Source organism: Lonchura striata, chromosome 20 (genome assembly GCF_050655825.1).
Source record: "Lonchura striata isolate lonStrDom1 chromosome 20, ASM5065582v1, whole genome shotgun sequence".
Classification (NCBI taxonomy): domain Eukaryota; kingdom Metazoa; phylum Chordata; class Aves; order Passeriformes; family Estrildidae; genus Lonchura; species Lonchura striata.
The window spans coordinates 10,161,146-10,177,466 of NC_140722.1; the positions used below are offsets into that span (position 1 = coordinate 10,161,146).

General features: G+C 43.9%; 1 long non-coding RNA gene across 2 annotated transcripts in view; it reads left to right on the top strand.

Moving 5' to 3' along the window:
- LOC110483560 (uncharacterized) overlaps positions 1-16,321 on the top strand; it is a 137,389-nt gene that overhangs the window by 66,414 nt on the left and 54,654 nt on the right. The gene's annotated exons all lie outside the window — the stretch shown is intronic.

The following is a 16,321-nucleotide window of genomic DNA, read 5'->3' on the forward strand; positions in this document are numbered from 1 at the left end:
GGACCTGGCCCTGAATGTTTCTGGAGAAATTTCTTCAGGCAGAGCCACCAGTGTCACCCAGCACATCTGTCCTCCCCCCAGTCCTAATGTCTTTCCCCTTCCCATGCAATTCCATACTTTGGAGGCTGTTGGGTGGGGGCTTTTGGAAATTCAGCCATGCAGGAAGTCAGTTTGCTGCCTCCTGCTTTAATTTGGATTGTTTTCTCTTCCCTCTTCTCACTTGTCTTTCATGCCCAGCAAAGCCCAGCTTTTGCTTGGGATATATTCCTTCCAATTTATCCAAGGTTCCAAGGGGAATTACTCCATGTAAATGTCCTCTTTTCACTACTATTCCTTTCCTGCAAAACAGGTGCCTTGCTTTATTTTTTTTTTCCTTACGTGAGATGTCTTGTTTATTTTTCCCCCTGTCTTTGCTCCCCCCTTGCTGCAGCTCCTTCTCCTGCTGGTGCTGCATTGCTGGTTGCCAGAGAAATGTTTTTCTTTCACTTTTATTGTAATTCATTGGGTCTTTTTTCCCCCATTATGGGCCCAGAACCTTTTGCTTTTACCAAATGAGGCACCAGGCATTAACAACACATTGTATGCAACTTCAAGAGTCAAAATGAGGAGGGCATGCCCATCCATGTTGCACACAGTCAGTGAGAACATGAGAGGGTCTGAGCCACAGCACAGAAGCCAGCAGCATTTTCTGTCTGATTTCTCTCTCTCCTCCCACACACTAGGGACATTTTTTCTCACACTTCTGAGGGTTTTCTGCCTCCCTTTGCTACCTGGCTCCATAGCCAGCAGTCCTACCTGTTCCCCTCTCTGTGTGTAAATGGGTTTTGATTTGTTGGATTCAATCACTGCTTCCTCTCCAGAGGCTCTGGGAAGGAAAGCCATGAGCATTAACTTCAAGGAGGTTGCACCATCTTGTCTGCTCCTGATCTAACTCCCTCCTGGCCTATGCTCACATTCCTTAGGGAGATCTTTAATTGTTATTTTCAGGGAATCTCTAGGGAACTGGAGGGATTTCTTTCCCCTCCAGCTCTTTCTCAGTGTACCATGGAGCTATATCTCCCTTTCCCTGACCTATTTGATTTTCACTCCCAGTTGTAAAGGGCAATCCCCACACATGCCAAGATCTCCATGTGATGATGTAGGAGGGCACAATCTTCTCCATTACCACTATTTGTGGTCCTGGTTATCTGACATCATGTTTTCTCCAACAAATCCCATTGGCTTCAGAGTTGCGTGGGTAGAGATGTTATAAAAGACAGATTTTGGGGCACTACAAGATGCTATATCTGTCCCCAAGGATCTCTTCTGAGATGATCCTGTGTTTTTGGAGACCTCCATTTGTATAAAACATGCCACACTACCTTGCTACAATGCAAAATATGTTTGGCATTAATTTAAATAAGAAACACAAAATTTATTCAAATATTTCTGTGGATGGTATCACCTTTGTACCCAGCTGCCAACCCACAGGTCCCTCCTGCCACTCTCCCCTCCCACCTCAAGTCTCTCGACACAACATCACCTATGTGTGCAGCAAGAAAGGAATTGCATCTGTTAGTGCCCAATAATGTTTAGGACAAAAGTCTTCCATAAGGAGTTTTTTGAGGTTTTAAGCTGAGAAAATCTTTGTGGAACAGAGTGCTGCTCTAGGGCTGAGTCTCCTCAGCACTGTCATAGTAACAATTATTTATATGTTGTTTTTTCCATGTTTTTTTCCCCTGATTGCAGGACTGAAAAATAAAAACAAAACCACAAGCCAACATTTAACGTATCAGCATTTTTTTTTTTGCAGATTTATTTTTTCATATAAACAAACCTTCAGAGACAGAAAGATGCATTTGCCAGCTTGTAAAGATATACATTAGCCTTCATAAGTACAGGTTCAAGAAGTTGTGCTGGATCCTCCAAGTTTTTCTTACACCTACGACCATATTTCATCAATAAATTTGCTATCTAGACAGTACACAAAACTAAAATTGGACCAGCAGCTGACAGCCTGGGGACTGAGCTAGGGACTGTCAGAGCTGGCAGTGTTTGCTAATTGAGTTAAAAGAAAAGATATTCTTTTCTTAACTGGGGGAGTCTGACACATTTTCTGGGGTTATGGAAAAAGGGACAAACACACACACACACACAAACCCCAAACATTTGCCAAAGGGTTTCTCTGTAAGCAGCGAGACCAGCTTGGATTCAGGTACCCAAAAGCCTGCCTGGTTCAGAGTGTGTTATTTGCTTTTTCACAGTCAATAGGCAATTGTAGATGACAACAAAATATTGGATCTCGCCTGCAGCGCCGTGGAGCCTTTTTCTTTAATGTGCTAGCACTGAGAAAGAAACTTCCACAAGTTGTGCAAATCACTGCTGGTCAAACGAAAACTTCACTGCAGCATGAAATGTGAAGTGGCACCTTAGATACAACTAATGGTGCTATCATGGGCCTAAAAGTAACTCTCAGGGCACCTCAAAAGGATTTGTTTCTTCCCTTTCAGCCTCCCTGTCTTGCAGGGACATTTGTCATTGCCTGTCTCTGAGTCCCCACTTGGGCTCGCAGGCATGTGGGAGCGTGCTTGGAGGGAGCTTGGACAATGCATCATCTCTGGTGGGGATAATGCTGAGCTCTTTACGACCTTGGGTTTGCTGCAGAGAAAAATACTGTGCAGGAGGCTTTGGGGATCTGCTTTTGGCAGGGGAGTTCAGCTCAGGGAAGGGATGGGGAGTGCTGAAGCAGCCTCTGGCTCTGTACCCGGGTCAAACGATGGAGTCCAGCCACACTCCCATGTCCAAACTGCTCCAAAACCAGTGCATGTGGCATGACAAGCTCCCAGCCCATCTTTAATATGCCAGAAGCCCCTTCATAAGGAGAAGAACCTGATTGTGGAAATGGAAGCGGAAACATCATTATGTTTTCAGAGTAATGAGCTTGGCCCCCACCCTGTAGCTAATTAAAACTGTGGAGGTCTTATTTCAGCTTGTAATCAACCTAAATCTTAGCTACAAGCACAGCAAATATTTTTTTCAGTGTATGTGGCTTTTCTTTTTTGAGCAGGGGAGGAGGCAGTGTCTTTTCCTCCATGTCAGGAGCTGTTTTGAGCTGATTCCTTGACCGTGCAGGGGATGTGGTTCCTGCAGGGACAAACGCAGCCCTTCTGTGTTTATTTAGAGGCAGCTACCAAACACAGAGATATTTCAGTGCTCGGGGGTTTCAGGCTGATCTAGGATGAGCAGATATCATAAATGTAATAATCAAAAAGATAGAAAAACAGGTAACTCATCTCTCTTGAGCTTTAAATACCAATCGGTTCAAATTTTAGGTGCGTTCTTTCTTTCTTCATCCGTGTTGCCTGCTCTCGCCAGCTGAGCCACATTAATGCAGAGATTGAGATCCCCTTCCCAGCATCTCTAAATGGATGGAGGAATCCTCCTGAGGCAAACACGAGGTGAAGATGTGTAAGAAAAACCTCAATTTAGTATTCTAATAAGAATTAGGCATCCAGATTTCTTTAACAGCTTTGCAATATTAGACAGAGAGCACAAAGGGATCTTCTCCCTAGCTCAGGGGCATGACACACTCTGTGGACCATGCACAGAAGAACTGCACTGGCCTTCCCCACTCAGCAAATTATAGTTTCCTACTTCAAAAGCTCTGAATTGTATTTATATCATGAAATACAGAGTTGTGGAAAAAATCCTGATCCTTCAGAAAGCTGCAGTCCTGTCAGACAGGCAGATGCTGCGTGTGCTAATAGTGAAAACACAGAGAGACATTTTCCTGCTTGGTTTTCTTTTTGGTGGGGGGAAAAAAGGGCACGTTCAAAGCACTGAGCACACAAATGAGTGCACACACAATCCCTCCAGCCTCTGCACATGTATTCACTGGGGGTTCAAATTAAACTCCAAATTGTGCAACCGTGATCTGTATAGATTAGAAGTGGGCTTAGATTGCAATTAAGTCAAGGGAAGTCAAGAGCTTAGATAACGATTATCATTTTTTTTTCCCTATTTGGAAGAACCAATTGGAAAAAAAAGAAGAAATAAAAGGAAGATTAAAATACAGTATATCTGCGCACATGCACTAATAAATTGTCATTAAACAGTTCCTTCCTCATTGTCTAAATGGAGATACTATGAAATATTTGTAATTAGCAAAACAATTTATTAAAGCTGCCCTATCTTGGCTTGGTGCTGTTTCACAATCAAATGCAGTTTGGGATTTTGCAGCCAACCATTTTTTAATCACCGGAGCACTTCATTTTTAGTAAATCCAACCCTAATTTTTGTTATCCCCTGCTGGGCTTTACTTGAAAAAAAAAAGTTTAATTTGGTTGAGATCCCCTCAAAATCATCTCTGCTTAATGCCTCCCAGCCTTCTGCAGTCTGTCTGCCCATTTTGTACAAAACACACACGCAAGCAGTAATCAGCCACTGTACCCCAGCCTTGCATTAAATGTCAGTTTTGTGCTTTGAGATTTTTCATGTGCTTTTGAAAAGCAGGGTGTAGCAGGATGCAGCCCACATAGGAAAAAAAAAAAAAAAAGAGAGAGACATACAGCAGAAAAATAGTGTTCATTATCAGGGAGAAGTAAGTAAATGATAAGAGATGATTTAGAGATCCGGAATGTAAAATACATGATGCAAACGTTCAGAAATGGACTGCTCCTACACTATTAGGAGTTGAAGGTCATGCCACATGTCATTGGAAAGGTAATTTTCTCTAGATTTTGAAATAGGATCTCAGATTTGACCTATGCCCTCTGTGTCCAGAACATCTGGGCATCCTTAATGCATCTATTTCTTTTCCTTTTTTCCTTTTTCCTTTGTTCCCGCAGCAGGACGACAGTCCCTAGTTTGGAAGAAAGAGAAAAAGAATGGCCAGATTTCAGTTTCAGTCTTGCTGTGGACTTGTAGGAGACCCTGGACAAGTAATTCCATGCCTTTTGGTTCCCCCTTGTCAGTAAGATGGATTTGGTATAAAAATGCACAGATAACTCATGCTTAGGTCTCAGTATTTGATTAATTAATGCTCAAGATTTATTTTGTGATGCTCACATGAAATAAGTTATTCATAGCACATTCAGATGTGCTTCCATTGCTTTAACAGCTTTAAGAATGAGATTTGTTTCCCATAAACAAGATACCTTTATCCATATCAATAGGTATCTAAGTGTGATTCCACAGGGTGCAAAATTACATGAATGATTTGAAATAGTTTTATCAGATATTTTTCATTACCTTTTAAAACAGATTTAAAATGTCTTCTCTTAAATCTTCTCATGCTGGGCTCAGCTAGAAATACAAATGTTTGATGCATCAGAAGCCAAAGCATCCAAAAATAAAGTTCTCTTAGGGAAATACAGGTGCCTATGTGCTTCAGTTTCCCCCACCTTTATACTGGGAAAAGTGATGTTTATCTGTAAAGACTAAAGGAGGAAGAGAAGCAGAAAAGCTTCCAGGCAGTTCCTGCAGACAGCTTTCCTCAATGTTTTGAGACAACCTCTCCATGCAAGACACAATTTCTGTTCTGTGCAAAAATCTAACTGTTCAGCCTACTTGGCTTCCTGATTTCCAGGGAAATCTTCAAACACCAGAGGCCAAAATTGCTCCAAGGCTCAAATTAAAATCCTTTGCCTCCAAGAAAAAAAAAAAAGCTCAGTTCACACTCTTAGCAATGCGGCAGTGTAAGGAGGGTGAACATCCATAAAATAAATGATTTCCCAAGGGTAACAGCAGTGTTTGATCAGAGGGTGCTCACCTTAGTGGTGCTGGGCATTTGCACCATGAATGGTGAATGAAGTTAGAGACTAAAATCAGACCTAAAATCATTGGTATTTCAAATCCCCTTCAGCATCAGCCTCATGAGGGTCCTGTCTGCAGCAGCACAGGCCTGGAGAGTGCTGGAGCAGAGTCCTGCTCCTCTGGGATGCTCCTGCTGACTGCCCTGGAGCAGCCTGGGCTCCTCTGCTCAGCTGCTGCCCCCCCAATTCTCCTTTCTGTTTATCTCCTCCTTATGAATGGACTCCAGCTAACCAACCTGATGGCCAGGATGCCTGTTGGAAAACATCTAAAAGGATTTAAATCCCTCTCCCTCCTTCAGGAAAACTTGCCCCTGCAGAGGGAAAGGGTTCATGAATCTGACTGTGGAAGAGAGCAGGGGGATGCATACCTGGGGGCAGAGCAGCTCTTTGCAGGTATGGACTTGGGGTTCACATCAAATTCCCAGCTAAACATCCTGTCTAAGGTGAACTTAAAAACAAAGTCATCTTGCAAATGGTTCCCCCAGCAGGTTGAGACATGCTGTTGAGGATAATGTGAACTCCCTGCAGCCTCAGAGAGACAGGGAGAAAGCAGCTTATTTCCATATCTTAATTAAAATTTCCATTAATCCCATCTGAGGCCTCATAACTTCAAAAACTTGGACAAAAAACCCCAACACTTATTTCTGATAAATATTTTAGACTAATTGTTCCGAGGTAGCAGACATCTCTGGCTGGTGAATATCAACGAGCCGTGGGTGCTGCCGGCTGTTTAAAGGGAACCGCCAGGGTTTTGTTTGTTTGTCCTCTGAAAATTACTGAACATCTCAAATGCCAGAGATGGGAGGCACAGAAAACAAACGTGCTGGGCTGAGCAGGGCAGCTGGAGCTCCTGCAGCATTGTTTGGAGGCTGCTTTTGTGCCTTGCAGGCTCCTTCCTGAAGGCTCCGGGCCCAGAACAATGGGAGCTGCTGGGCAAAGGAGCTGCTGGCTCAGGGCAGCATCTCTTAATGATGCTCTGTCTTCATCCTCCAACTCAGCAGGGAGTTTCTACAAAAACTGTGAGGCTCAGGGGCTTAAAGGCAAAACACAGTTTCTCCAACCAAGCTCTGAGCCTACATGAGCTGCTTTGTGAAGGGAGATGTGGATCTGTGGTGTAGAGGGGCTGATGTCAGCGGAGAAGATGAAGGTTCAGAACATGACCTGGCCTTGCCTTCCTCTCCTGCCCATCCCAGAGCCATGGGCTGCTGCTTTTCCTTACATGCAAAGCCTCCATGTGGGATGGAAAAGTCACCACTCCACTGGACAGCCATCAGGAACCCAGACAAGATCAGAATTTTTCCCTCTGTGGAGAGACACGGAGTTTTCCCTCCTTTAAACCAAGATCACAAGCCATATTCATTCACACTCTGCCTCACTTCTACCAGTTTTTCCATCTTCCCATAGCTCCTGCAGCTTTTCTGGCAATGACCAAAAAGACATTCCTCAAGAACCAGAAAAAAGAGCACAAATAATGGCAGTTTCAGACACCTGCCTGGCCACAGGACATGGCTGAGAAACAGCAAGATTTAGAATGGCAAGAAGAGAAAACACAATCAGGTTTTTCCCTTGCCATTTAAAATCATGCTTCTGCCCCACTCCTGGAGGATGACCACCAGAGTCTTGGATGTCCCTTCAGCACAATGCTGAGATCACCAGAGCCCAAAGCCCATTTCTTACAACCCCACTCCCCCTCTCAGCCCCCTTTCTTTGCTTCCCGAATCTGGCATTAATTTGGGATAAGAAAATACTAATTTAGGCTTTGTGGAGTGGAGGCAAGTTTGGGGACAGCACAAAAGGTATTGGGTTTTGGCTCTTTCTCCCATACCATTCAGCTTTGTAAATAGTTTAACAAATGAATTTAAAGATCTTTCACTTAATTTTAAATGCTATTAATTTAATTCATGGAAAGAAGCATTTTTTACTGTTTGAATGAATGCAGAGGTAAGCAAAATACTTTCATGTTTCTGTTGAGCACCAGGGTGCATTTGGGAATGCAGAGAGAGGGCTCTGCATCCTGTTTAATTGCTTTTTGGGCACACAGGTTAGAAATGAACCAGGTGACAAAGCTGAAGTGGGAGGGATGGAGTGGAAAACAGAGCAGACCTTCAGCTGGGGCAAGGCTGGGAATTTGTGTCCATGCTCCTGTGGGGCACAGCTGCTGGGGTTTGGAGCTGTGAAAGGACAGAGCTCCTCTGGCTTTGCACTCCTGGTGTCAGTGGCAGCCACGGAGAGCTGCAGCAATAATTAAACCCCAGTGCTGTGCCCGGGGTCCCAGAGGTGACATCCTGGGGATGAACTGAGCATTGAGAATGGCAAACTGAAGGGCCCTGCTGACAGGTTCTCCATGGCCACAGATCACCTCTGAGTGACAGAAAATTGGACACACATCACAAGGAAGGCAGGAGAGAGCTTTGGGGAGGGGGGAGGAAGGGGAGAAAGCAACCATTCCTAAAATGAGACTAAAATCTGCCTGGTTGCTAGGGAAGTGGGACTCCTGGTAAGTCATTTCAATTTGTACCTATATTTATAACAGTATGAAGATACGTTTTATAATCTGTGTAATAAAGAACCTCATCAGCAACTTCTCAAAGAAACTTGTTATTACAGAGAATGACACTCTAATTGCCTCCAGACATTTAGCTTGTCTAGTGAGTGAAGTAACCTGATAAGCTATTGAGCTATTAAGTGATGTAGAATCAATTAATGTAGTTAGATAAGAAAGTAATACCCTACCTAGGTTAACTAAGTAGTATGTGTCAAACGAGTCACTATTAATTCAGGTCCAGAACAGCACAGTAGACCTGTATAATTCTCAGTAACCTTCATGAAATTGAGGGGATTGCATTTTGACCAAAGAAAACTTGTTTTTCAAAGATTTTTTGTGGAAAATAAAAATACAGAATTCATTACCAGCTCATTTTTTCCCATTAATATCCTCCATAAATTTAAAAAATAAATTACAGAATAGCAAAGCTGCAGAGATAGTTAAAGTGCAGGGACTGATTCTTTCAAGTTTTGGAAAGAGGGGGAGACATGGGGGAACACACCTTGAATTTCCACACCAGCATGGGAACACAAAGAGGAGCTGGATAAACGGGGCTGGAGTTGCTCAGGTCACCTGGCGCAGGTGCAGGCTCACCCACACAGCCCTGGAGAACAGCACAGAACCATCAGTGCCTCAATGTCCTTTCAGCCTGCAGCACCCCAGGCTGGTGGAGCTGGGCTGTCAGTGGGGCTGACATGGGGACAAGGTGACAGATGGGGAAGGGTCACCATGCCTTGTGTAGATACAAGCAAGGAACGTGTGAGGCCCGAGTTTCATCTCCAGTTAATTTTGTCCCTGTCTGATCCAGCTCTGGGTGTGATTATCTGGAGTGTGTTAGAGCAGAGGAGAGGAGAATATGTGAGAAATTATCATCCTGTCTGTCTCACCACTGCTGCAGGTTTCCTCTCCTGATATATTGTCTGTGTAGCTGGGGAGTGCAGAGGGAGGTTAATGAATCTTAAAACATTTGTAAGTGGCACAGTGTAGCTCCAAGCAAGCCAGGGTACTCGGGGAAGTCTGCATTGCTGTGCAAATTTGCTGCTCAACAAAAGCTAATTATCCCTACCTGGGAGCACAGAGCACCGGGGGACACGGTGGCACTGCCAGCTCGGGGGGTGGCTGTGCTGCCTCCAGCCCTGCTGGCTCCACACCTCTGCTTTGGACCCTTTCTTCCATCTCCTCAAGTATTTGGAGAGAGATGTTTTCAGCTATGAAATTGCAGTCACCCAGGTCTCTTGCTGTAGGGGTTGTTCTCATCCGTGTATCCAGCTGGCTGGTTGTGTCCAGTATTTTATATGGATATATAAATATAAAATCACAGAATATGCTGAGTTGAAAGGGACCCACAGAGATTCATACCCTCCTGCAGTACTTGGAGATCACTGTAATGTCAGAGGTTTAATACTGAGTCCAGGAATATTTTGACACTTTCTTCCAAGACTGGGTCCATCATGGAAAGAGGGTATTTGAAGGGCTCAAAACAATGTGTCAGAGTTGGGGCAACACCTTCAGGCACTCATGGGTCAGTCAGCATTGATAGACCTGCTGTGGTTAGATAACAAACTTGCTTAAAGCTCTTCATAAATCCTTAGAATGGGTGTTTGCAATTTTGGAAATTTGCAGTCCTTTGGAAATCTGGGCTTGTAGGGGAAATGGAAAACTCTTCCTGGAAGGTTTATTGCATATTGCATTGTGGATGATCTAAGACAGAAGAATATTTGAGAAAATATTACCATTAACACCCCTACAATGTCCCATTACATGAGGTGCAACCACATGGAAAACTTGGTATTTCTTCTGTGAAGGACCACAGCAGTTCCCTATGGACCACAGGGCAGCAGTAAAAGACCAATGAGCTGAGGGAAATGCAGAAAAATAAATATATCACTAGTGAAGGTTTTAGTGCTTCCTCTCAAGCATTTAGATGTGGTACAGGATTGGAAATTTTGTTTCTGATCTTCTTCAAACACGAACAACCCAGAGCCATCTGAACTGATTTGCTTAATGTGCTGTTCAGCATTCACAGCATAAATTGAATTGTTAGCCTCTCTGTCTGTGCATTTGAATGTTTTGATTCTAATATTACCAGCAGAGCAACCTTCCCTAACTGGATTGTTCTCACAAGTAATGTTGATGCTTTGCACTCCCACTCAATTGATGTCATTGGGGCTACTGACAAGAAGGTGCCTGTTAGAACAGGCTGAGATCAGATAAGTGCAGAGTGACAAATCAGAAATATCTCATTTTTCATCAATGTCCTTTAATTTTTTTTTCTGCCAGTTTCTAGTTGTTAGTTTCTGACAGGGGTGGGCTTGCAGATGCTTTATCCCACAGCTAAAGCTGCTGAGGACCTAACTGGGATGCATCCACACCTTCTCCCAGAGCAGAAATGCCCATCAGGGAGGGTTTGCAGCAGTGCATTGCCCCATGACACTTGTGTGTCTCTGTGCAATACTGGGAGAGAACTCAGCTCTCCCCATGTCAGTGGGTGCAGATTGTCTCCAGTGCTGGAAAACTGCATTTTCTGGGCTGGCTGAACTTCTCCCAAGTCACTTCCAGGCTGATATGGAGCCACTGCAGCTCTGAGATATTTAGGTATTTATACATCAGAACAGTTGACTTGAAATTCCAGAGCAACATCTTGACACCTGTGAAATTCTGGAGAGGAGTTAAAGGCAGGAGTTGTTTGGGAAGTTTGAGTCTGCAAGACCTCGTGGGGCTGGTGTTTTAGTGCTGCTCTGGGGAGACACATCCCCAGGTGTGTGTCTGGTGCAGACACCAGCACAAAGCTGGGTCTCTGTGAGCTGGATCTTGGTAGCAAACCCAGGGGCTGCAACAGACACCATCAGGGAGGAGAAGTGACAGCACCACCACGTCCATCAGGAGAACGGGATATGCAAAAGTTACAGAAAACATCATGGGATTTGGGATATAGCAGAAGTGGATTTGTCACTCCTAGATCTCAGCAAAGTCTCTTACCAGAGAAAGGGAGAGGCAAGACTCTTCTCTGGGATCCTTCCATGTTGTGATCTGTGGTTTTTAGTCATTTCTAGAGTTTGATGTTTCATACGTAGACAGTTGCCAGGGGGAATTTTGCTTACACTGTAATTTTCCATTTGCTGCTAGACTTCAGACAGATGAGTGCAAACTGTTCTCTCTGCAACTCAGGAAATAATTTTGCAGTCAGTGTGAACACTGTGAACCTTCTAATTTATTTTTTTTTTTCCTCTAATAACAGTTTGGCAAATCAAAGTGTCTGTTCATTTAGGCAGGAAAAGCACCTGGGAGCCATGCAAAAAAAAAAGAAAACACAGGCATAGAGCTGGACTCTGAGCTGGCTGTGTCTGAGATTAGATATTCTAAGTGATTAGGGGTATTGAACATTTTCTATTTTATCTTGTCTGCATGGAAGGAGAAGCATTGAGGGTGACTTTGGAGGGAAGGAAATAACATGCACACCAAAGTTTCTATGTACTTTTTTATTTACACAAATTCCTTTGCCTTATTTTCCAACATCATAAGACATTGGTTATCAAAATAAATTCAGAAATCTGACCACTGAAATTTGAGCGGTCAAATGGGGAAAAAATGAGAAAGTGAATATTTGTGCTCTGCGTGGTAGAAGTTAGGGAGACACGATTGCATTTTCTGTCTTTCAAATAAGTTCCATTTTAAGCCAAGAAACGTAATGGTGGGACACCAAGTAAGAGATAAGGATTTTCCCAGAGAATACCTTTTAATTAGTTCAACAAACTTAAATAAATATTTAGACAGTCACACAGATTGCTTTGTCCACAGTAAATAATATAAACACACTCTCCCCTTTACTCCTGCCTTGCCCATATCCAAACACACCAGAGCCCAGGTTAGCCAAACCACTCTTTTCTTTTGTTCTCTTTGTTCCCTTTGTTCACTATGCAGTAATGAAAAATGACAGCCATATTTATTGTAACATTCCTCCAGGAATGCAGAGATAATTACCTGCCCTTAGCATGGGAGAGGAGAACGAGCATGAGCTCGGTCTCCTTCCAGCTCCCAGGAATTCAGCTGTGGACTTGGCACGGCTCCCCCTCACCTTTCTGCTTGGCACCAGCCTCCCTCCACACACCTTGTACACCCTCACCTAGGGTTGGGGTTCTGAAAACCACAAAGCCCAGAGCTCCAGGCACACTGAAACTGTAAAAGGCATGCCAAGGGGAACACAAAACTTCCATAACATGGCTTCCTCCTCAGCTTTCTCTTTGGAACCATTCTTAGCCCTTGGCTGCTTTTATTGCTCTGCCTAGGGTGAGGGCTCCACCTAGGCTTAGGGTTCTGAAAACCACAAAGCCCAGAGCTCCAGGCACACTGAAACTGCAAAAGGCATGCCAAGGGGAACACAAAACTTCCATAACATGGCTTCCTCCCCACCTTTCTTCTTGGAACCAGCCTCACCCCCTTGCAACTTTAACCTCCTCACCTAGGGGTTAGGGTTCTGCCTAGGGTTAGGGATACAAAAACCACAAAGCCCAGAGCTCCAGGCACACTGCAGCTACAAAAAGCATGCCAAGGGGAACACAAAACTTCCATAACATGGCTTCCTCCTCAGTTTTCTTCTTGGCACCAGCCTCACCCCTATTCATGGCGTGCAGTGTGACTGGGAGATGCTTGGAGCACATATCTGCTGCCTGGGTTTTGGGATTCATTTTTTTTGTCTCTTGAAAAACAACATCTGCGAAGACCTGAAAAACCTCCATGAAAAGGGGACTGCTTTGAATTCCACTTGTTTCCTCACCCATTTCCAAAGGAAACGCCTCTGTGTGTTCATTTGATGTAGACTTGATTGATCAAACTGCTGTCTTCACAAGGCCTCCTGCACAGTCTGCCCAGACAGGTCTGCCTTCATCCCTGACTATTTTAGGGGTGATTCTGCTTTTCATTAAAGAACCCCCAAACTTCTTTTAAGAGGGTGTGTGTTATTTATGAGAAGCACTGGATTCGTTGGCATCGGAAATGAAAGTCTCTAACAAAATAAAGGAATCATTTGGTATGAGTAAATGTGAGCTGGTTCCTGTTCACCCTCCTGGTGGGTGTGTGGTCATGATCCACAGCCTGCCTACGGGGATCAGAGGATCCCAGAACAATTTGGACTGGAAAGGACCTTAAATCTCATCTCATTCCAAGCCCCCTGCCTCGGGCAGGGACCCCTTCCACTAGACCAGGTTGCTCCAAGCAACGTGGCCTGGAGCAGTTCCAGGGATGGGAAATGGACAATGATTCCCTTCCCAGTGCACGGGTGGATGAGCTCTCCCTGTGGTGGGAGCCCTGAGATCAAGAGAACCCCCCTTCCCTTCCTGCCTCTGCTTGTTTGAGAAATGTCATGAACCCCGAGATGAGCATGTGCCCAAGGTCCAGTGCAGAAAAAGTGTTTTTGTTTTCATTTTTACTCTTTTGTTCAGCAGGAACAGCCCATCCCAACAATGTCTGTTCAGCTTTTTATTATTATTTTCTCCTATTTGTTTCCATTTTATGGAAATATTGAAATCAGACCTATTTGGCCTTCATAAGAAAAATCTCTTTATATCTTAATATTTTGTTCTTTTGTTCTTTTTATTTCCTCACTAGCTGGGATTTTTCAGGCTTATTATTTTTTAAGGTATTGAAAATATAATCCGTATGATACATTAAAATATAATTAAAAGTGTTATCATATTTGCTGCAGTGTGTTATGCCTAGGGAGGTTTTAGAAGACCAAATATATTTTTGCATTTCCTGCACAAGTGAGGGAGACCAACTGATTTTGGTGACCTTTTTTACTGCTAGGACAATGGAAACAAAAAAAAAGGGAATGGACTGTTGATGCTTCCTGGTGTTTTACCTTCACACCACATTCTGTGTGCTCCAGAACATCTCACAAAACAAAAGGAAATAAAAATTAAGTTCACAGCCTGGGATGGTCTGTTTCTCAGGTTATGATAAGGAAGTTCTGGCATGGCAGAGGGATGGAGAAGGGAATGGCCAAGGGATGCTGAGCTGTAGCTGATTCCCATGACCTAATCCCCTGCCTGTGGAGAGCAGCAAAGCTGCTCCATGGCAGAGCAGCTGCCCTTGGTGGGAGCTCAAGGAGCTGGGAAATGCAGCCCTGCAAGAGGGAATGTAGGGATTAGTGGGGCTGTGCATCCAGGGGAGTCCTTCTGGAGACCTTTCCTGGCTCAAAAAATCCTCCTCACCTTCGCTACATGACCCAAGGCTTCACCTTCCCACACTGGGGTGAGCTGGGTGTGGGCTGTGCCCCCTGCCAGCTGGATCTCTTTGCTGGGCATGGAGACTTGTAGGACACACAGCCTAAACCAGGACAAATGGGCAGGAATTCTGGGATTTGCAGCTGAACTCCACAGATCTCAGTCTCTCACCTTCTCTAGCCCATATCCAGAAGGGGGTTGCACTGGGGGTGCTGCAAACCCATTTATTCCTCAGTGATCTATAGAGAGATGTAGGGTTTAGAAATGGGGGACTTGGAGGATGAAGGATTAACTGGACAGTGCCGTCATGATAGGAAAGTAATTGAAAAATAATAAAATATATTCTATCATGTATCAATACTATAGTGTATCAATATTAATCAAACTGCCTAAGTGCTAAAGGAACTTGATTATCTTTATCCCTCTTCTCCTCTTTTTCTCTCTACCCCCAGGAACTACTTCTGTTCCTACAGCTCATATTTTCAACTGTCTTTAAATAAGTGTTTAATGGGATTTATAGAAACACCTGAGCAGGTTAGATAGGTTATAATTCCCACTGATTTCACTGACCTCTCTGGGAGATGGGACACAGGCTCCTATATCATACAGGCTTATTTGAAAATACTATTTCAGGTATGCTCGAAAATATTATTCCTATTAGATTTGTGGTTTAAATTCTGGGAGGTGCCATCAGAATGGGGCTGGTGCATAGAAATATAAATAAAAACTAAAAATATATATATGTGTTGGTACCTGCCTCTGTGTGTGTGTGTGTGTGTGTGTAGTCTATATTGGTGGCTAAAAACCTGGTGCCTGCTCTTTGGTTTTTCCATTTTAGCTGGCCTATTATCAGAGATTTCTGGAGTGTGAGTTTCATAAGTAGAGGTTATCATACATTGCAGGCCATCTCTCCTGCTGGGGAGCAAAATGAAGGTTTGATAATGAGATTGCCCAAAGGCAGATAAGAGCTCCAGCTTGCTGAACAGTCCCTCAAGGTTTCATGTGATGGCAAAAAGGAGGGAATGCAATTTATTATCCTTCCCTCCTTGTACCTTCCCATTGTTTGAGAAGTCAAAGCAACAAACTACATGGGTTAAAAATAAATAAATTAATAATCAGAGCAGGAGACCCTGTGTGTTATTTTTCTCTGAGAAAGGAGGTCTGTGATTTGCTCTAACACCATGAAGAAAGTCTCTGAACTCCAAATCTTGAAATTCTATTTAACAGACAGACTCTCCCCTCTCTCCTCCTGCCTTCCTTCTGCTAGGGTGGATATTCTAAAATGAGTCAAGTGCTTTATCTCGATAGAGGGTGGAGGATGGCTCTGTAACTGCTGCTGATAACCTCCCCATCTCCAATTCTGTTTGCTCTTCTTTCATGCTAAATGCTACAAAGTGCATTGCAGGAAAGGGAAAGGTCAGATTTAAGCCGTAAAACATGGAAGATTCCGAGCTGAAGTTGCCACATCATTAAGTCACAGCATCTTCACGCTTATGTTTTCTAGCACATATGGTATATAAAATCACCTAGTGTTTCACAACCCTCTTAAATAATTAGGCACAACAGGGTTTGCTGGGTGACCACCTGGATAAAGTCAAAACAGTGGCATCTGCATCAACCAGATGGGAGTCTGCTCTTCGCTGCCATCAGGAAATGGACAGCCAACTTCCACTCCAGTGAACCAAAAGCTGCCTTCTCCCAGACAAAAAAGGGAAAGGGCAGAGCAGGAGAGAGCAATAAATGTGTCTTCCTCTAAATTTCAG